This window comes from Ruditapes philippinarum, unplaced genomic scaffold (genome assembly GCF_026571515.1).
Source record: "Ruditapes philippinarum isolate M1 unplaced genomic scaffold, ASM2657151v2 ctg4018_1_1_1_1, whole genome shotgun sequence".
Classification (NCBI taxonomy): Eukaryota; Metazoa; Mollusca; class Bivalvia; order Venerida; family Veneridae; genus Ruditapes; species Ruditapes philippinarum.
In genome coordinates, this window is record NW_026853005.1 from 130,172 (window position 1) to 153,055 (window position 22,884).

Genomic DNA, 22,884 nt, shown 5'->3' on the forward strand with positions numbered 1-22,884 from the left:
TCATCATACCTCTTACTGTTGTAAAAAAAGGTCATGTCGGTTTGGTTTTCCTAGACAAGTATCAACAAATACCAAACTCCTGCGAAACATGCAAGTACAAGCAAAAAACAAAGGTAGGTTTTATATAACAGCTCGGAACTTCAATAGTAGGTTTGTAAATGATTACAATGGTGTTATTTTGCGTCACTGGCGAGCAAATATGGATTTGCAATATATACAGAATGCAGAAGGAGCAGCTTACTATGTTTGTTCGTATATATGCAAATCCGAGCCTGATGATCTAAAAAATGCTCTTGGTGATTTGATTTGCAATGTTTTGAATGCAAATATGTCTATGCCAAGAAATGTTCGTCTAATGAAAATTGGACTATGTGTATTGAAACACAGAAGAATGAGTGCACAAGAGGCTGCTTTTCGAATGGGTTCATTACAGCTTTTGCATGCATCTAGAGAATTTATGTACCTTAATACATGGCCACCAAATAAAAGGTTGAAAATTCTACGAACTGCTTCAGAATTGGCTGACTTGCCTGATAATGACACAAATGTGTTTCAAAATAACATTTTAGACTATTACCGAGATCGACCATTGGCTTTAAATGAGCACAGCTTGTTAAACTTTGCTTCATGGTTCAGAAAGGTCAGTAAACCTCAGAAGGTTCAAGGCCAAATTTGTTGTCCAACATATGATGTTTGGTTTCAGAAAAGGAAAAAATTTTGTGTTGTCAGATATACCAAATTTCCATTTGGCTCTGAGGATTATTATTACAGCATGCTTTTGTTACTATTTCCTCATAGATCAGAGGCCGATTTGCTTGGTAATTGTGAGTCTGCGCGCATTTCTTTTGAACAGAAACAAATACAGTTTGATAAGAGTATTAATTATCAGTATTTTACACTTGCATCTGAGATTGAAAATGCAGTAAGGCGTATTCGCCTTTGTGAGCAAGAACTTGCTCCTGCAGATGAAGACTTGTTACTAGAAACTGTTACAGACAATGATGATGTACCTGTTACTTCAATTCAGTTGGAAAATCCTTCAGAACATACAGATGATGTTCCTACATACAGTGATTTTGTTCAAGACAGTAGTATTATTAGTGAATTACATACATTAGAGTGTTGTGATATGTCTGTTGATGAATATTACAGAAAATGTTGTACACTTTCAAAGAGTCAGAATAATGCCTTGACACAAATTAAATGTAGGCTTGGCACAAATGATTCTTCGCAACCTTTTCATTTTTTCATTTCCGGTGGTGCTGGAACTGGTAAATCTTTCCTTCTGCAATTGATTGTTGCACACTTACAGCATTTTGCTGCTATACAAGCAGGAACATCTCCTGTTGTTGTTTGTGCTCCTACAGGAACTGCTGCCAAGAATGTCAATGGTATAACAATACACAGTTTGTTAAAAATACCAGTCAAGCAATATTTAGAGTATGATCCCCTTTCTGATTTCCTTCTAGCAAAATTGCAAAGACAATTTCAATGTGTTTCAACAATTATTGTTGATGAAATTAGTATGGTAAGTTCTTCTATGTTGACTTACATAAGTAGGAGGCTTTCAGAAATTAAAGATGATGAAAGGGCATTTGGTGGGTTAAATGTAATAGTTTTTGGTGATTTCTTCCAGTTGAGACCAGTTTCAGGGCGATTTGCATTTAAAAATATTTTACTCTGGCATTTGTTTACACCAATCTTTTTAGAACAAAACATGAGGCAGGTGAATGATGCATGTTATGCTTCTTTATTAAATAGAGCTAGAGTAGGTTTCCTTACTAAAACAGATGTTGCATTATTGGTCAATAGATTAAACTTTGACTCCAGTGAAATTAATAATATTATGCATTTATTTGCATTACGAGCTGATGTTGCAGCATTCAATTCTGCTCGGCTTGCTATGTTAGACTGCGAAAAAGTTTCTTTGCCTGCTTACCATTATTTTGGTCATAATGATAAAGATGCGGGTTCAGATGTTCCAAGCAGTTGTGTTCATTTGAATGAACGTGATGCTGGTGGATTGTCAGTTGAACTAAATTTATGTGTTGGTGGTAGAGTAATGCTTATAAGAAATATACATACTAATCATGGATTAGTCAATGGTGCTATTGGAAATATTCATTCTTTCTCATATACAAGCTCTGGTATTATTGAATCTGTGAATGTGATGTTTGATGACCTTTCAGTTGGACAAGTGTTAAAAACAAGTGGTTGTGATTTCATTAGTATTGATCGAGTTGAGTATTCCTTAATCATGGATGGAAGGCATGTTGTAAGGTCTCAGTTTCCATTAATGTTATCATGGGCTTGTACAATACATAAAGTGCAAGGTTTGTCTTTAAATAAAGTTGTCATTGATTTAGGAGAATCTGTGTTTGAACGTGGGATGAGTTATGTTGCTTTGAGTCGAGTTACATCTTTGTCTGGATTGTATTTACTAAAATTTTCTCCACATGCTGTTCAGCCTCCAGCTGGTGTTTTGGAAGAGTATGAAAGGCTAAGAAATCTTCATTGATCAATAAAGATTGATTCTCTAATTTGCAATTGGACTTGATATTAAAGAAAAAACTTAAACTTTTTATCTGTGTTATTACAATAATAGTGTGTTCAATTTTATTACTCCTAGAATTTGAACAGCTTTATGACAAATAGTTTCCTATAAACAACTTGTTATATAAAATAAATTCTCAACACATGTATCAGAGTTTTTTCTCAAGTTTGGGAATGGTGTTGGTACTAGACTAATTGGGAAAAAATGCGTTATTTTGATTTAAATTGGCAAAGAAAAATTTATGCATTTTTCAGCTAAAAATAAAATTAGTTATCATCAATAAAGATATCTAACAGCTTCCATTGTCCAAGTAGAACTATTGAGTGGTGATTTATATGAATATGTTGAATTTAAATGATTTCAGAGAAATCACTTGGCCTTGTGGGAATTTTGATCAGCCATTTTGGGAATTAAAACATAGAAGTTGGGAATTTTCAGGTCTATTTTCTATTGGGAACAGTACTGTTTTAGGGTAGTAGTTATATACTGAAAAAAACACTGTATATATCATCATTAATTTTTATCACTCAAAAATGTTCATAATCTGACATGCAGTTTTGGGCCAGTATATTACCTCACAATTAAAGTCCTACAATGTAAATTTTCATAACTGAATATAATATTATTTTCTATTTCCCTGATTGTTTTTTTTTAAAAAGAATGGTACTGGTCATTTACAGTCACTATATCTGCTTTTTTTTTTATAAAAAGTATTTTCTATTCAGTTAGTTTTTTGTTTTATTCAAATATGTTAAAAACTTTCATGTTTTTCATTTTATAAAAAAGGTGTTCTAACATCTCACAATAGAAGATTTAAATACTTTTGATTTAATATGGAAATGTGCATCATTGTTAATTTGTAGCTGCTAAAATTAAATAAGATGACACTTCAATTTTACCATTATCGATTGCCTTGATTGTTCAGTAAAAAAAAAAACATCAAAAACAAGAAAAACAACACCATTTTTTAATAATTTACAATTTTAGAAAAATAGTGGGGCATTTTTACTTGTAATAACATATTAAAAGATGTACTTCAGTTTTCTTAATACAAAAAAAAACTTATAATGTTACAACAGCTAGTATGTCAAATCTAAAATATTGAACTTTACATTTTTAGGCATTTCATTTTCATTACCTTAAAATGTAAACAAAAAATAATTATACACAAAAAACTTATTCACATCCTTGATGCATTTTCCTGAATTTCCTTTACCAGTCTGATGAAAAGTGCACTGTGACCGGGAAAGTCCTAAAAAAGTCAAAAAAACTTCCTGACGTATGAGGGCAAAAATGGTAAAATGACTTACTTTAACATGGTTACTGGAAATGCTGATAATATCACAATTATAAGATGCTACTTAAGGCACAAGTTCAACATGATCAGGGAAGGCTTGTCCTACAAGTGAGTATAAACTTCCAATTTTCAGTTGGTTTTATTTATTTACAGAAAGAACACAGTGTTGTTACTGTAGAACTGCTTTTTCCAGGCAATTGTTTTATTTCTCTAATATTTACAAATTGGCGACCTTGCGAACTTGATACATGTTTTAAACAAAAAAATGGCTTATTATATTTTCCACTAGTATTCCTACTTAATACATCATAAAATTATTAACTGTTTTTTTTTCTTTATTTAGGTTTTCCAATGTTATCCAAAAAACAGATGGATGTTGGGTTGTACAGACCAGCTCAGTAACAATAGTTCCACCTGTAAATTGTGCCAGTTCAAACAATTCCTCCTTTACCAGAAGATGTGCCTGCAACTGGTCAAAAAAGAAGTATTTCAGATGCATTGACATCTCCAGAAAAAAGCACAATCTGTGCTAAGATTGCAAAAGTATGTGTGATTTCATTTTATCAGTAGACTTTCAGGAAATTTCCTGATAAAAATGTTTGCAGGTTTACTTACTTACCAGAAGTTTCAAAAACTATAAACAAACCATTGTTATGCGCTTGATATCTTTTAAAAAAAACAATCTTTCTTATTGAATACCATCTTGATTTAAAAACTCTAAACACAAAATTAGAGAGCATACAATTAGAGATATGTGTGAGTGTGTTTACTAACTAGCTAAAAGTTCTATTTATTTTCACTTTTTATTGCTGCAATGGACATTTTCATTCCAGTGAGACTACATGCTGTACATTTGTCATTGTGACAACATAATAAGTTCTTTTCCAGGTTTCAGATGTAACACTTAAAAGAGATGGAACTCTACCAGTCAGGTGTCTTGGCTTAATCGATCACTCAGGCCGAACAAAAGTAGCTTTGTTCTCTCAACAAGCACAACAACAATTTGTTGAAAACACAGTTGTGTCGAGATAAGTGGTGTGTACAAAAAAACATGGCAAGGTGAAGACCAACTAGTTACTTCTACTGTAACAAAATGCCAGGTACATAAATATGATTTATATCTAGTTGTTTCAAATTCATGAATATTTTCATAAAATAAGCCTTGCGATGTTTCAGTTTATTGGTTTTGATTTTTTTTATCTTAAACATAACTTGAAAATTATTCAAGGTATAGTCTAAACTTCAAATGAATAGAATTGTTATATTAATTTGTCTACCAAAATTTTTTTTAAACAAGTTCAACCAGTTATAATTCTATGTTATAAATATACATGTAAACTTAAATGTAAACATTAAAATCTATGCATTTAATTCTTATTGACAAAATTTGCTTAAAATTAATAAAAATAAACTTGTAATTATGTCCCTTCATAAGCATGAAATGTACATTCAGTAATATTTATCAATACAATGGAAATTCATTCGCATGAACTCAGAGGGCCTGTGCAGTTCGTAGTTCAAACCAATCTAGGGTTGACTATTATACTATTATTACGTAGGATAGGCCTACAGGTGTCAGATAAATATGTCAATATAAATGTTTGTTAGTACATCTGTTCTTCAAATACATCATTTCATTTCTTTAAAATATTTAAAATTATTACCCTTGTGTTTTCAAATGAATATCAATAATACACTGTTTATATATTCATGCATATTGTAATTAGTTGAGTTTTATTGGGCAATCATTATCCAAAATTGTTACCATTCCTGTATACATATATTCAGTCTGTCTTCAACATAAGTATGTATTGCTTCATACAAAAACTACTTACAAACTCTATTTTGCAGTTTGTTAGTGATGATGCAGTCAAAAGTAACGTAACGGAAGAAGATGTGAAGTATTTTGAAGGTCTCACTGATTTTGGTGGCAGTGGTCACCAACAAGGAGATACCAAATTTACTGTCTCGGGAATAGAAGATGCATCTATTTATCATGGATGTGATTATGATGGTAATTAAAATATTTTCTGTTCAACATCATACCATTGATGGATATTCCTTTTAAAATGTATATGATTTTTATGTCCAATATTTGTTCATTTTTTCATATTTGTATATTACTTCAAGACTCATGATTTAGGTCAGGACCTTCAGGTACATCAAAACTAAATTGACCTTTATTCATGTATGACCTTGACATTGAAGTCAGATTATTTCATTTTCACTGATTATCACTAATATTTTGTATTAAAAAATAATGGTTTATTTTCATAATAAATCATAATTAAAAGGTCAAGTGTTGCCCTCATCCTGCTATGGGTTTTGTTTATATGTTCCTCTTATCAGTTAAAATTTGAGAATTTTCCTTACATTTATTACACTCTATTTGTCATAGGTTGTCACAAGAAGAAAATGGCAGACGGTGTCTGTCCCACATGCAGTGGTACCACCAGTTTACTAACATACAGAGTAAAATTGGAGCTCATGAAAGAAGATGGGCAAATCTTATATGGAGTAGTGTTTGAGAAAGACATTGTCAATCTCTTTGGTCAAATAGATGTAGCTGAAGACACAACACATGTTGATCTCATGTCCACTCTAGTATACAGACTACCTTGTCAGGTGAAGGGCAACATCTTGAATGGAAAGCTATCAACCTCAGGAAAATAGTTGAATAGAACACTGTAAACCATACTTATTGCTAACAATACATTTTCAGTGTCAGTTGAATTTCAGAACAAATTATACTTTTTCCTTTATCTAAAGTAATCTAAAATTGAAGTTCAAATGTTTAATGATCATTGTTTATTCATATAAATTTGCTTATTTTTGAGAAATCTTACATAAATAGGCTAAAAAATTACTGCCTAAAACTCAGCTGAGATTATAACTATTATGACATGGATCCTTTGTCTTTTTAACACAATTTTGAAGATTTGTAATGTCATTTTTCTAAACATAAAAGCAAATTTTATATTGAACATTCTATATTGTGTATTAATTCATTACAATGCTCATTACAATGCTTTATTTCATAATATATTCTACATACCAGTTTTCTTATTATTGCACCATGTAATATTTTACTTCACAATTGTTTGAACATACAAACATGTTAACTTACATCTATATGCCAAGCAAGCATTAATGTTTTCAGTGCCATGCATAAATATGACTTCATTTTAAAGAAAATTATTACAATAATTTCCTGTAAGAAATGCCTTTTAAGAACATTTTTTCAAACTCATATAGTCCCATCTATCTTTATGTGTGTATTATATTTCTAACATTCCCTCAAAATTAAAGATGTATATGGTTTTTGATTATAGCTCATATTTGATATTGTTTTTATATTCACCTATGATGTTGTGACTATATTGTTGATATTTCACAGTTTATTTGTGTGTTTATTTTTGTCCATTCTGTTTGTTATTTCATGTTATATAGAGAATATTGATATTGTAGAGAAGACTTTCTTTTCATTTTTGAAAAACAAAACTTCAGTAGTCTTATCCTTTTTTTTTAACACTTTCTTTTGTAAAGGCTTTTGATATTTTCTAGTCAAGTAGTCAAGATGATTACAACTGTATATAGTTTCAATATATAGTTTATTTTTTATGCCTTATGAAGTGACAAGCATATAGCATTGCACTTGTCCATTTTTAGCTCACCTGTCACAAAGTGACAGGGTGAGCTTTTGTGATCGCTTTTCGTCCGGCGTCCGTCCGTCCGTCGTCCGTCCGTCCGTCCGTCCGTAAACTTTTACTTTAAATGACATCTCCTCATAAACCACTAAGCCAATTTCATCCAAACTTCACAGGAATGTTCCTTTGGTGGTCACCTTTTAAAATTGTTCAAAGAATTTAATTCCATGCAGAACTCTGGTTGCCATGGCAACCGAAAGAAAAAACTTTAAAATATCTTCTTTTAAAAAACCATAAGAGCTAGAGCTTATATTTTTGGCATGAAACATTCTTCTAGTGAGTGTCTACCAAGTTTGTTCAAATAAAAGCCCTGGGGTCAAAATTGGCCCCGCCCCGGGGGATCATTGATTTTCCCTATATGCATATAGTAAAAACTTAAAAAATCTTCTTTTAAAGAACCCAAAGAGCTAGAGCTAAGATATTTAGCATGAAACATGTTCTAATGGGTTTCTACCAAGTTTGTTCAAATAAAAGCCCTGGGGTCAAAATTGGCCCCGCCCCGGGGGGTCATTGATTTTCCCTATATGCATATAGTAAAAAGTTAAAAAATCTTCTTTTAAAGAACTCAAAGAGCTATGGCTAAGATATTGAGCATCAAACATGTTCTAATAGGTGTCTACCAAGTTTGTTCAAATAAAAAGCCCTGGGGTCAAAATTGGCCCCGCCCCAGGGGGTCATTGATTTTCCCTATATGCATATAGTAAAAACTTAAAAAATCTTCTTTTAAAGAACCAAAAGAGTAAGAGCTAAGATATTTAGCATGAAACATGTTCTAATGGGTGTCTACCAAGTTTGTTCAAATAAAAGCCCTGGGGTCAAAATTGGCCCCGCCCCGGGGGGTCATTGATTTTCCCTATATGCATATAGTAAAAAGTTAAAAAATTTTCTTTTAAAGAACTCAAAGAGCTATGGCTAAGATATTGAGCATCAAACATGTTCTAATAGGTGTCTACCAAGTTTGTTCAAATAAAAAGCCCTAGGGTCAAAATTGGCCCCGCCCCAGGGGGGTCATTGATTTTCCCTATATGCATATAGTAAAAATTTAAAAAATCTTCTTTTAAAAAACCAAAAAGAGTTAGAGCTAAGATATTTTAGCATGAAACATGATCTAATAAGTGTCTACCAAGTTTGTTCAAATAAAAGCCCTGGGGTCAAAATTGGCCCCGCCCCGGGGGGTCATTGATTTTCCCTATATGCATATAGTAAAAACTTAAAAAAATCTTCTTTTAAAGAACTCAAAGAGCTATGGCTAAGATATTTAGCATCAAACATGTTCTAATAGGTGTCTACCAAGTTTGTTCAAATAAAAGCCCTGGGGTCAAAATTGGCACCGCCCCCAGGGGTCATTGATTTTCCTTATATGTGTATAGCAAAAAACTTAAAAAATCTTTTTTGAAAAACCCAAATAGCTAGAGTTAAGATATTAAGCATGAAACATCTTTTAGTGAGTGTCTACAAAGTTTGTTCAAATAAAAGACCTGGGGTCAAAATTGGCCCCGTCCCGGGGGTCATTGATTTTCTTTATATGTGTATAGCAAAGACTTAAAATCTTCTTTGAAAAAAAACCCGAATAGCTAGAGTTTAGATATTAAGCATGAAACATCTTCTAGTAAGTGTCTACAAAGTTTGTTCAAATAAAAGCCCTGGGGTCAAAACTGGCCCGGCCCCAGGGGTGTCATTGTTTTTAACTATATGTGTATAGTAAAAACTTTAAAAAAAAATCTTCTTTTTAAAAAGCCCAATTAGCTAGAGCTTAGATGTTTAGCATAAAACATCTTCTTATGGGTGTTCTACCAAGTTTGTGCAAATAAAAGCCCTTGGGTTAAATTGGCCCTGCAACATTGGGGGGGGGGGCTATATACAGGTGAGCGACCTCAGGGCCATCATGGCCCTCTTGTTGTGTATGTTATGAATATTTTGTATACGAATTTTTTAAACCTTCAGTGCCTTGTTTTATATTAAAAATTGTTCTAGTTAATGTTGTCTTTATATTTGATGCAAAGAGATTATGATCGTTTAGATTATATTGATTCAAAGACATTATGATGGTTTAGATTATTATTTTATGTTCTTACTGTTAAATTAAGAATTCACAGAATTTTTTAAAAACCTACTTCATGAGCAAGTCATTGCATTTGCCTAATCATTCAATTTTGCAGTCATTAATTGGAATAATTTCTATACAAACCTATTTTTTACTCTTTCCATTTAAAAAAATTAATGTCTTAAAAAACAGAATGATACAGTTTTTCCCACTTAATCTGTGTGACTATATCAATATATATTTTCTTAACAAGTTGAAAACAAAATTTATGTGGCTTTTAATCAGTTTTGATTTATTCTTATATGTTATTTTTTTACCACTGAGATTGTAAATATGTTGTTACAGATTTTTTTAATCAGCTTTTTCCTTACTTTATTTGTTGTTTATGGAAAAGTATTTGTATTGTGCACAAGATTGGTCTGTTGCTTTTCACACATGTTACACTGTACATGCAATTACAGTCTTACTTAACTGACACATGTTTTTAATTTTATTATTGTATTTTTGAACTAAACAAAACTACTCTTGGAAATGTTTTAAACACAATTCCATCGTCATTTCAGTAGTTTAAACAGCAAGTAGTACTTTCTCATACAAGTTTTTCTTGGGTTAAATTTAACAACTTTTATGTTTCAAACATAGCTTCTCCAAATTAAATTTGCCTGAAATCCTTTGTTTACATGTTCATAATTTTTTTCTCAACAAAAGTAATTCGTATTACGTGTGTAAACTGTTTTATAAATAATGCTTTACTTTATCTACTTTCTAATTTCGTATATATTCAATTCATACCTAAAAATGTTCACAGATGTATACAGTATAAATATATGGTATATTTTCTATGTTGTCTTTATACTGTTTCAAACACATAATGATAGAAAACCATTGCAGTGTTTAGTTTGATAATATTATGTTTTAATTGTAGTTTCTATTTTTTTCAATGTTGTTCGCATAATTTTTTGTGTTCTTATCTATTTAAACTGTAATTACTTTTGAATTCCCACTTGCAAAATTATTGATTATTGCCTTTTTAGCTCACCTGTCACAAAATGACATGTTGAGCTTTAGTGATGGTTTTTCGTCCGGTGTCCATTTGTCCTTAAAGTTTTACTTTAAACAACATTTCCTCATAAACTGCTAAGCCAATTTCATCCAAACTTCACTGCAATGTTCCTTTGGTAGACAACTTTAAAGATTGTCAAAGAAATTTTAATTCCAAGCAGAACTATGGTTGCCATGGCAACCCTAAAGAACAAACTAAAATATCTTCTTTTTAGAAAATCATAAACAGCTAGAACTTAACTATTTGGCACCAAACATTAACTAGTCAGTGTCTTTTAAGTTTGTTCAAATAAATGTCCTGGGGTCAAAATTGGCCACGCCCCGGGGGGTCATTGATTTCCATATTTTTTATATAGTAAAAACTTGAAAATCTTCTTTTAAAAAACCCAAATAGCTATGGCTTAGCTATTTAAGCCGAGAAACATCTTCTAATGGTTGTCTACCAAGTTTGTTCAAATAAAAGCCCTGATGTCAAAATTGGCTCAGCCTTAGGGGGTCATTGTTTTTCCCTTATTTACATATTAAAAACTTAAAAAATCTTCTTTTTAAAACCTTTAGAGCTATAGATATTTAGCATGAAAAATCAAAATCTCTGATGGGTGTCTACTATTTTTGTTGAATTAAGAACCCTGGGGTTAAAATTGGCCCCATGTTGCAGAAATTATTGATTTTCTTTATTTGTATATACCGTAGATAAAAACTTAAAAAAAATTCTGTGAAAAAACCCAAGAGCTAGAGTTTATATTTAAGCATGAATTATCTTTACAGAGTGTCTACCAAGTTTGTTCAAAATAAAAAGCCTTGGGGACAAAATTGGCCTCGCCCAGGGAGAACGGCTATTTTTTTTCCCTTATATGTTGTATAGGAACCGTGACAGTTATATTAAAACATAAAGCTTTTCTTTGAGCTTTAAAACTTATATATTTATCATGAAACATCTTCAAATGGGTGTCTACCAAGTTTGTTCAAATAAAAGCCCCTGGGTTGACATTGGCCCCACCCTAGGGACATTTTACCGGTGACAATTTCAGGACCATCATGGCCCTCTTGTTTACTTTGCTGTGTCTACTCTATAGTCATATGGGATTGTTCAATAGACCAATTATTCATTCACCATGTCTCTCATAGTACAATTTCTCAGTTAGACTAAGTACATTAAATAAATTGTCATTAGAACAAAAACTATCAAATTTATTCACCTACAGAAGTTTTATTTTTCTTAATTTTTTATGGTCCCATAACTGTGAGCATATAATTTTGCCAATTCCTCTGTCTTTGCATTCAGATGGAAATCATTTAGTAGAAATGCAGTGTATAAGAACTGTTACTCTACCTCACCTAATTTTTGGAGGTTATTGCTCCTTTTAAATTTTTTTCACTTTGAACTTTGTTCTGAACATAACTTAACTTTGTTCTGTACATAACTTTTAGATTACAAGAGATATCACCAAAAAACTTTCTAAATAGAGTAGAATTATAGTGGATAGCTCTAGTTTGCCCATATTTTAAAGTAATTGCCCTTTATCATTTTTTATACTTTATAACTCTGAAACTACATTTTTTTATTTCTTCCTTCGTTTGATATTTAAACAATTTAAACCTTTTCCAATAACTATTCATGACATGATATATTTTATGCTGAATTTGGTAAACACTTTATGGACAGAATACTTCTCTATATCCAAAACCTCTTCTCAAAACATCGCTTGACTCAATCAATTTTGTTGTAACTGAGTTGCAATATATTTCATAATTTCCGTCCCACTTTTATAGCTTTTTTTCTTGAACAAATGCCATGTATTTTCGTAAACTGTTATTGTTAACTGGGTCACATAATAATAATTGACATTTTCCCTTATATTTGTCTAAAAATTATTGTAACTGTCTTCCATTGTATTTTTCAATGTTCATCCGTATCAACATGTTACACAAGTTCATTCATGTATCATTCATTATATTTGTTTAAATGTATAACAAAAAAAGCTCAACTTGATCACTCCATTAAAACATCACAAATGTTCATTCCATTTGTGTGTTCCAACTTACAGTATTAACAGAGATCATTTTTTTTAAAATTTTACATGAAAATAAATGCATGTGATATTACTATATTACTTACTTTTTTATATTTACTGTTTCAATTTTGTTACATTTATAATAAAAACAGATTTCGTTTATTTTGACTACTTGTTTTGAATATTCCTGAGGAAATGTATTTCATATTTCACCCCTACCAAACTTGCGAAAGTTCAGTATGAACAACTAGTGTTACATTTGCTTGACAATACCCAAACCTGCGAAAGTTTAGTTATTTCTTTTAAGAAAGTCTTGTTAACAGTCGTATCGTCATTTCCACCTGCATATTTGTCCCTTTTAAGTTGTCATAATATTGTGTTTATACTTGGCCACAATAACCTTTGAAACGTTACCTTTAAGTATATCTGACAAACAAAATCTGCCATCCTAGTTTATTATCGGTTGGTACATTACTTACTTTTAAACATCCTTTTGGACGCCCTTTGATGCTTCGCATCAATGCTTTTTCTTGTCTATTTTTTGGAATTACAGGCAAGCTACTCGCATGGATGATGTCATACCTGACCGACCGATACCAGGCTGTATGCATAAACAACAAACTATCACAGCCTGTCAACATGGAGTACAGTGTACCTCAAGGGTCTGTCCTGGGACCCAAGAGCTATGTGATGTATACGAAACCTGTCGGAGAAATCTGCCGTAAACATGATCTAAACAACCATTTCTTCGCAGATGACTCACAACTCTATCTTTCCTTCAAACCAGTGACTAATATTTCAATTCAAGAGAATATAAACCGTATTGAAAGATGTCTTGAAGATATTGTAAGTTGGATGAATGCCAATTGCTGAAGCTAAACGGCGACAAAACAGAGTTGCTCATCTTCTCATCTGAACATAACGCACAACCTGTTTCAGATGTTACAGTAACAGTCGACGGTTCGAAAATTAGCCAATCATCTAGTGTGCGCAATCTTGGTGCATTTCTTGACTCGAACATGAGGATGGAACAACATGTAAATAATGTCTGTAGGAACTGTCATGCACAATTAAGACAAATCGGTCACATCAGACCCTATCTTACTGTTAAAGCAACCAAATCTCTAGTAAATTCACTTGCTACTTCTAGGTTAGACTACTGTAATGCACTGTTATATGGAGTCTCTAAGCAGTCAATGACCAAGTTACAACATGTTCAAAATACTGCAGCTAGAATTGTGACCAAAACACTCAAATATGATCACATAACACCTATCTTACGTGAACTTCACTCTGGCTTCCGGTAGAGTATCGGGTCGAATATAGAATTTTGACTTATACATATAAATCCCTCATCGATCAATCAACAGCCTATATAAAAGACATGATAGACGTGTACATCCCAGTCAGAAATCTGAGGTCCCAGAATAACTCAATGACATTAGTTGCGCCTTAATCTCGGACAGTACGGTATGGTGACAGGTGCTTCCAGACAGCGGCAGCGAAATTATGGAACGCGTTACCACATGACATTAGAGACTGCAATACCTTGCCATGTTTTAAGAGAGCTTTCAAAACGCATTATCATAAAGTTCTATGGACGTTAGTTCATAAATCATCATACATGTACTACTTTTGCTATATTATCAGTGTTAATTTCAATTGTACCTTTTTTTTAAAACTAAATGCGTCTGTATTTCTTACCATCCTTTACTGGTTTTAGATTATCATTATTGTTTAATAGGTTTACTTAATTAATGTTGTACATTATGTCTTATATATATATATGATTATGTTTTATCGGATTTATGTAAAGCACTCTTGAACATTTATTATTTATGAAAAGAGTGCTATAGAACTGTGGTATATGATAATAATAATAATATTCAACTATGACTGCGCCGCAAGTTCTGGTTGTTATGGGCGTCGTGGAAGATCCGCCACCGACTTCAGCGTAAGGTTTTTTATAATTTCTTTCATCACCGCTGCTAGCTAGAAGCTACTCGAGGACATGAAAATAGAAAAACACATTGCTTTGTTTCGAAAAGAAGACAAAAAATGACAACGCAACCTATATCATATCTAGCGACAACACGACAAGGTGCCAAACAGCGCGTTGTCGCGCTGTCATCTTGTCGCCCTGTCTCTAGTAAAATTAACTATAGCCTTAAAAGCAGAGGAATTATAATTTAAAAACTTTGCAGTAGTATTATGTACGGTGGCTGATTTGGAACGTTATTTTGCATCGTCTTGATGCTAGCGACCATATAACAAAGAGGCAAACGGCGCGTTGTCGGACTTTCGTCTAGTTTTCCTGTCGCTTAAGACGTAAGCCAAACTATTACAAATAAATAATGATGCCTGGATACACTTGCTTTGTACCATTTTGTTCGCGAAAAGGTAGACATATATTCCAAAAGGATAAAATAATGAAACACGAATCATATAAGAACGTCGAGAATGACGAACTGAAAATGTTATACCTGTTATTCCAAAATACCATCATAATTCTAGCACCGACTTAAGAAGAATTAAAATTTAAACATGAAAAAGTAACATTGACAATAAAACAACATACGCGGATTAGTTGTAAGGTGGTCATCATAGAACTTTCAAAGTGACACGTTAGTGCCACAAGAGCTGTCGGTAGGACAGCAACGCTCGACTATTCTTAGTGCTTGATAGTAAAAAAAAATGCTTGATACAATTACCTCCTCCTGTTTACAGGTTGGGGTAATGATGGTGAACAAGTGTGCAAAGTTTCAAAGCCATTTGTCAATGGACTTTGAAAATATTTTAACTATTACAAAAACTTTAACGTAAATTCTAAGTCGAAAAAGGGGCATAATTCTGTCAAAATGCTTGATACAGTTACCTCCTCCTGTCTACAGGTTGGGGTAATGATGGTGAACAAGTGTACAAAGTTTCAAAGCCATATGTCAATGGACTTTGAAAATATTTGAACTATTACAAAAACTTTAACGTAAATTCTAAGTCGAAAAAGGGGCATAATTCTGTCAAAATGCTTGATACAATTACCTCCTCCTGTATACAGGTTGGTGTAATGATAGGGAACAATTGTGCAAAGTTTCAAAGCCATATGTCAATGGACTTTGAAAATATTTGAACTATTACAAAAACTTTAACGTAAATTCTAAGTCAAAAAAGGGGCATAATTCTGTCAAAATGCTTGATACAGTTACCTCCTCCTGTCTACAGGTTGGGGGTAATGATGGTGAACAAGTGTGCAAAGTTTCAAAGTCATATGTCAATGGACTTTGAAAATACTTGAACTATTACAAAAACTTTAACATAAGTGGTTACGCCGACGCAGACGCCGACGCTCGGGTGACTACAATAGCTCTACTTATTCTTATCGAATAGTCGAGCTAAAAATATTAAAATATGTGTAGGGTCCAAACGTAAGGAATGCGTGTCCCTTTAGGGGCAAAACAATAGCGAAACAAAAAGAAATAAAATGTTGAAAGTGGATAAGAGCTTATTAGCCTACATTTTACCGACCAAATTTTAAAAAAAAGCACCATATGTACAATAATAAGATAGGAATACTGGAAAATCCAAACAAAATATCAAATAAAAAACTAGTCGATATTTTACAGCAGCACTATAATGAGTTTTTGTTATTGTTTTTCTTGTTTAAAATGGAAGAAGCTAATTATTGATCAGCGTCTCTACGGTAAGCTATTATTATGAGATGAGAATAAAAATCTCTTTTAATTTTGCCTAATATATCCTCTTCTCGATTTCCAGGAGTTATAAGACAGTAACGAGCACTGTAGAAAAAACAACATTCTATTATTTTTAATAGCTTAAGGTGAAACTCTCAAGAAAGAAAAAAAAGGGAAAGAAGATAGTAAAACAAAGGTAATGCATGATAGAAAGGGGGCCAGATTGTCAATGAGAAGAAAATAAGTTTGATGATTTAATTTAAACGTCGAGGAACACTATTTATTTTGCAGGAAAATGTAAAGATAATTTTGATAACCGTGGTATGACAATATGCTAAAATAATTCAATCAAGCGTTATTGAAGAATCTTCAAGATTACCTTACTGATAGTTTTCTACTTTTTCTAAACTTTTGCGGCCGTGGGCAAAGGTCTTATCGTCAACACTGCCCGAACCTTAACTCAAGACTTTAATGGGTGACCGGTTTGTTCTTTATGCTCGACGTTTTCGGTGCATGACAGCTGAACATAACAACATGCAAACATAACTGTTCTAGAATGCTAATACGAGTTGTGCAATTCCATCTACACTCAACCTCATGAATAAATCAAATTCGACAATTAAATAAAATGATAAAAAATTATTTTCGCATTTTGGTTTTACATGCCCTTTTGATGAAATTAAGATCTCTAGATACCTTCACGTTTATTGATAAATAGGGTTCACTATACAAGCCTTTCACATAACTGTCAAACCAAACTAATGTATTCATATGCCTTCTCAAAGGTTAAAGGTGTCATATAGAATCTAATAAGGAAGGTCTTTTTTCCAACGCTACGAGTCATACGTTAGAAATTTTTGATCTGTGCGAGGTTTAAACTGAATTTAAATAATCTTAAGCAAAAAAAAAAAAAAAAAACTTTTTCCACTGGGATAAAAAGATAATATTTTTCATTCAGCAAGACAGAATTTCTAGAACTCATAAATTTAAATATATATCTACATTGTGAAGATTCGGAAACGTAAATTTCGATCTCATGGTACACGTCAACAGGTTACATTAAACGTAAATCTAGAATTCCCGTCTCTGTTGCTGACTCGATCATAAATTGAATAATTCGTGTAGACATGCGATGTTATATAGCTGAATATATCGTTATTCAATCAGATCCATTATACACAGTAGGATACCTTATTCAAAGTTTTACTTAGCCTATAATACGTCTTCACATTAACAGCAGGAATTGTATCATTTCTTGCCTTGACATGCACTTTTGCTCTAGGTTACTTATTTTGATAAAGGTATTGATTTTATCTATTTATTCAGTACATTTCATGGGAAAAACATGTTAATTATCAATTTCTTAATATTAAACAAACACGGAAATTCCATTACTTTGACATAAATTTAAGCTACCGATCAGAAATTTTACATAATTCAATAACTATAATTTTATTTCGAATTTGTAATAAATGTTCACTTTAATACTACATTTTTGAGACAGTTGTTACTGTAGTTTCAAAGTGAAAAAAACAACTTTATATTGGCCACATTACCGGCGATTTTAACACCAATAGAATTTGAAATATTTGTATTTCCTAGATATCGATCTTGTTCTGATATCACTTTTCATTCATGACCAAGTCAGGTTGCTGTTATACTTTGAGGACATATCGTATTGATGGTATCGTAATGAAAACTGCGATATTGAATAAACTGCTTGTAACTGACACATATTCAAAATTGTGAATTAACGTGTTGAATTTTAACGTAAGAATAATAATATTAAATCGCATAATCTTAACCTGAAAGTCATTTTGGCATTGCATTCCAAATTTGAATGAGTACCCGCAGACAAGCTAATTATGTTAGATTTTGAGGCGTTCATTACAACTTAATTTTATAAATTAAAAATTGTATCAAATACGTACAACTTTAAACACAATCTTTAGCGAAAGATTTTTTTTATAATTTCTAAATCTGCATGGTTTAGGGAAATGTACGATACCTTTCATTGATTACCATCTAATCTTTGTAAAAACCAGCTGGTATCAGAGACAAAAACAATCATGATATATAAGACTTAATTGAAGAAAGGTGAAAATTACCATCTGGAATGTTACGGGCATTTAGGAAACTAATTTATTTAAATGATGTACTTTACAACAGAAAATTGAATTTGTTCAGTTTGAAACGAAAACATTAGTAATAAAACACCAATAATCAGTTTATTTTATTACCCCTCTTAAGGTACAAAGTTTCACCCCAAAAGAACTTCAAACAGTGCATTAAGAATACCATTCAGGAAAAAAGATTATTTTGATACTTTATTCACATGATATCAATGGGAGCATTAAATACTTAACTTAAATATGAGGTACAATATATAAAACATTGTAAAATATGCAAAAAAAGTAAAGTCATAAATGCCATGATACTTAAATACACACTGCTACCAAAATTATTGTCCTACATACTCAAATTATTGCAATTAGTTTAGTTACATGTACTGTCTTTGTTTGCAGAAGGTTTAAGTAAATAATATAGCTTTCTAATTCGAATTTCAATACAAGAGCAAAAGTCAATCTCAAGGTCAGGTAACTCAAAGAGTAGGAAGGTGACTCTCATTTTTATCATCAATAATAAGTTTAACAAAATTTGAATAAAAAACATCCCTCATGCCTTGTATGTAATAATGTGGCTGTGTTAGCGAAATGAAAAAGGTCAATTCCAAATAATAGTATTTGGACATCATTACATCGAATTGTATTATTTGTCTAAGTTCAAGTCACACTATACAAGTACATTTGAACTTTTCAAATACCAAAAGCAATATAGAATTGACATTAATTTAGACATGGAAAACTGTTATAATAGAATTTCTGATGACTGTTACTCTGTTTTCCTTCAGAAATAGCACTACTGTATGTGTAGGAGTTCCAGGTGGCAGTGACAAAAACCAATTTAGCATAAAATAATAAAATGTAGTACTACTTTTATTGTCAGAACAGAATTCACTTTTGCTTACCATTTACAATCCTATGAGTAAATATCATAAATCCATGTGTCCGTCAGTCAATCTTGTCAAAAACTATTTATTGTTTTCAGACAAATTGACTATTAAAATAATAGCGTTTTTGAATAACAAACTGTACAAACATTGATCTGTCTTAATCTGCACTTGTAACAGGTGCTGAATTCAGTTGCCATCAGCGAGCTAAAGATTAAATATGTTACGTTGGTCTTAGGGTTCATTGGTATCTACTTATCTTTTAAAATAATCTTATTGAAAAATGTCCTTAGGACAGGCAACACTAATTATCACATCAGCCGATTCACTGATAACAAATATAGTTACATGCCAATATCAGGCAAGTGTTGTGGCTAGCTGTTGAAAAAGTCGCATGATGATAGTAATTTTTTTGTTGAAGATTTTCGACAAAATAGTCATGTCCATAAACATCATATCATAATAAGTAAAGAAGTTTTGACCTGATCTGATCGACAAATATCGTGCAACCTTTCTCCATTTATATTAATGTCGTGATCGAATTTTTAGAAAAATATCTTGAAAAAATAAAACATTTTAATACAAACTGTAACTGCATTTATTTCATGGTATATAAGTTCTTAATAGATTTTATGCTGATATAGAAATATTTGTAAATTAAAAAAATACTGAAATTTATTTTATGATTTTCAGTGGATACCCGATTTATCCGTGAAAATTATATTTGATAATTTCACAGTGAAAATTATCAAAATATAATTTAACACTTTTCAATCATGAGACTACTTTTATGATTTTCCCCATGCGGTACCTCAATTTTATAATCGTGACAATTTTGACATTGTCAGGGCTGTTTAGAAAAAAACAAAGCTGAAATTAATAAATAACTGAAGTTTTAAAAGTTATAAAAAGATGAAAACTTCAATTCGTTCAAATTACCAATCACCAAATATCGTCTCTAAATTTTTCTTTCATTTTTACAGTAAAAAAAATACAATTTCTTCCACATGCAAAACTGCTCTTGATGACTTTTGGGCATATGTAAGTATCCTACGAGTAAAAACTGTCTATTAACTTGAAAAGCAATGACAGCTTAAATTTCAAAGAGGTAGGTCTAATATAAATTTGCCGTGAGTAACAGAAATATGGATGGATCGTTTGACTTTTACTCTACTAGAATTTTTTGTTTATATCATTTATATTATTTGAATAAGATAAATAATATCATCGCCATTTAACATTGATTGTCGAACTCATTTTTGTCAGCCCAGACTTAATGTATTTTATGTGAAATTCGACTATTAGAGGCTACCAGTTGGGAACACATACTTCAATATTAAAGTTAATATCAGGGAAATTTCGTTTTAACTTGTTTTTAAGCATAAAATAAAAAAAATGTTTGTTATGTAAGATTTTATTTCATCTCGTGAACTACACCACTTGTGAGAATACTGTTTTTAAAGTTCACTCAATGAAATAAAATATATCTAACACACAAACAAACAAATATCCTCTATGAACGTTTACCCTTACATTTTGTAATGTTTGTTTTCGTTAGTTATTCCTTCTACTTATGTAAGTTCCTCAAGTGAATACGAATTTGTAATAAACAAGTATCATTCCTTTTCAAAGAGTAAAGTTAAATTAACGGTTGCTTCTGTAACATTTAAATCTGATTGAAAAGTGCAGATCACTACATAATCGGTTTGGAATAATAAAAGAAATAAAATATAGGTTTATAGGCAGCAGGTAAACGCCTCTAACGCCTTGGGTAATAGGATTCGATTTGTATGAAATTGTCCGTATTTCATGCTGATAAACACAATACTTGCTCTTAACTTACCATGTTCCGTTATCACAAAGTTAAGGTAAATTATCAAATCATATTCTTCTTTAGCTAAGTCAACAATGAGTGGATAACACGAATACATTTTGCCTTTAATGAGATTTAGTGGCGCACGAACTAACAGTAGAACACCAATTGCTTATGCATTCTTGTAGTAATTGAAAATTACCGACGAATCCCCGAAAACAATCTTATATTTTTATTTTAAGGGGTATTATAAATTTTGATTAAAAAGGTCAAAAAGGAAAGGCAGCGCTCAATTTAAGCAACCCCCGACTAGCAAAAGACCCCGCGACAAGGAGCCCCGAAAGGGCCCAAAAACCCAAAAAAAGGACGGGAGAAGGGGCACGGGGCTTATCAAATTTATAAAACCCTCTTTGGAAAGTTTAAAAATTTTAATTTCGTACCGTTTATACTTTTTATGAAAATTTCATTCAACCAAGCCTGCATTCTTTTTTAAATTTTCCGTGTTTGTTCCCCTTTTTTTACTTTATTTTTGATGATTTCCTCAGTGATTTAAGGTACAATTACTTTTTCGCATTTTTTCAGGCATTTTGAATTTAATTTATTTTGTGATGGGTCTTACAACAAAAAAAGGGTTAATTTTGGGCACCCAATTATCAATAAAATTGATTACAAATAATGTACCAAAAAGTCCCTGGGGTTTTTTTTGTTATCGGGTTTAAAATCCAATCAATACTTGAGAAAATTTCTTTGGAAAAATGACTATTTGCTAAATGTCCCTTTATATAATTTTTAAAAGAAAGTTTTACTTTAACTAAAGTGTGGGGTTTAAAGGGAAAAACCAATTTTAATTTTGATTTAAGTAAATTTTAAAAATAAAAAAAGATTTAAAGGGTTTTCTTGTCAAAATTTAAAACCCAAATCAATGAGGGAAAAAGTTTTCAATGCTTGAATTTTTTTAAAATTTATCACCATTTTTTGAAAAATTTTAATTTTTCGGATTCAGAAAGGGAAAAAAAATATAGCAAAAAAAATGGCAACACCTTGTTTTTAAATTTTTTTTTTTCTTTTTTTTTATATATTTAAAGAAATAAAAAAAAAGTTAATTTTTTTGTCAATTTTACACCGTTTTGGGAAGGGGTTTTTTCCCCTTATAGGCCTATATATTTTCTATTGATTATTTTACAGCAAAATTAAAATCTTTTTAAGGGATAGCAAAAAAAGGGTTTTTTTTTAACAAAAAAACCTTACGAAATTGGGGAGATTCAAAAAAAATTTTAAAATTAAAAATATTTTTGGGAAAACAGATAAGGTCTTTTATGATATACAAAGGGAAAAAGTTTCCAAGAATATAATTTAAAATTCGTTTTATTTTTTTTTTGTAAAAAACGAACAAAATTTTTTTTAACAAAAAGTTCGATTTATAAAATTAATATTTTTTATGCCCCCCCAAATTTTGGGGAGCATAAAAGCGGGGGCCCCTTTTTTTCCCCGGCCGTCCCTCAGTCCGTGCGTAAAGTCCCCAAAACCTTTGGGAAAAGCAAATCCCCTTTAAACCCGGGTTTGGGAAATTTTGCTAAAACTTCAGGGATGAAAAAACCCCTTTAAAGTGTAGATGGTATAAAAGGAAAAAATTTACCACGCAACTCCTCTTAAAAGGATGGCAGATTTTTTCTTAAAATTACAGGGTTGAAAA

At 31.5% G+C, this 22,884-nt stretch overlaps 1 long non-coding RNA gene across 1 annotated transcript; it reads left to right on the top strand.

Annotated features, from left to right (window-relative positions):
* The first annotated feature begins 2,194 nt into the window (after window positions 1-2,194).
* LOC132731272 (uncharacterized) lies at window positions 2,195-6,710 on the top strand. Its single transcript, XR_009625858.1, has 5 exons — window positions 2,195-3,959; window positions 4,195-4,394; window positions 4,740-4,951; window positions 5,703-5,865; window positions 6,250-6,710. It is a non-coding gene; the product is annotated as an uncharacterized LOC132731272 (long non-coding RNA).
* Window positions 6,711-22,884: the final 16,174 nt, after the last annotated feature.